This window comes from Micromys minutus (genome assembly GCF_963924665.1).
Source record: "Micromys minutus genome assembly, chromosome: 8".
In the NCBI taxonomy this organism is placed as follows: domain Eukaryota; kingdom Metazoa; phylum Chordata; class Mammalia; order Rodentia; family Muridae; genus Micromys; species Micromys minutus.
The window spans coordinates 35,903,973-35,904,691 of record NC_137977.1 but is presented as its reverse complement, the minus strand read 5'-3'; positions in this window follow the sequence as shown (position 1 = coordinate 35,904,691).

Here is a 719-nt window from a genome sequence, read left to right as displayed (position 1 = left end):
CAGCTGGTGGTTGCTGAGGGAGAGTGTGGCTGGTGGTACTTTGCCCATGACCATGTGGGTGGCCTCACACCTCTTCCCATAGGAACAGCACTAACTGGACACAGGAGGTATTAATAGCAAGAAAAAAAAAGGCATGAAGTTGGGAGGGAGTTGGACAGAAATGTGGTAGTAGAGAGAAAAGATAAAAATACATTGTATAAAGTTTTCAAAGAATAAGTAAAAACATTACCAACATTGAGTTTAAAATATTAAGAAAATATTCTCACTGAATTAGAAAGGATTTTCCACCAGGTTCTTAAACAATCCTAGGCTTACTTCTGCCATTTTATACTATATATTTATATGAAGAAACATCTTCAGAATTGATTATTATAAAGTATAGATGCAAGTCTGTTGAAGGTGATGTGCATCCTGCGGTATTAAATCATTAGTCAGGAACTAGCTCTTTAATATAAAACTTAGGAAGCACCTTCATCTCATTAATAAGCTGATTTATTTTAATATTTAATAAATGGTAAATTTATATGTATTCCAAAGAATTGTTTCAAAATAAATTTCTTTGTAATCTATAAGGAATAAATAATTGATTTGTATGTCTATTTAAAATTTAGATATCCATATTTATATTTGTATATCTATTTTGTATGTCTTGAATATCTCGAATTGCATAAGAATATGTTAGGTAGAAGGGTTCACCAATGGTGAGAAAAAAACCAATC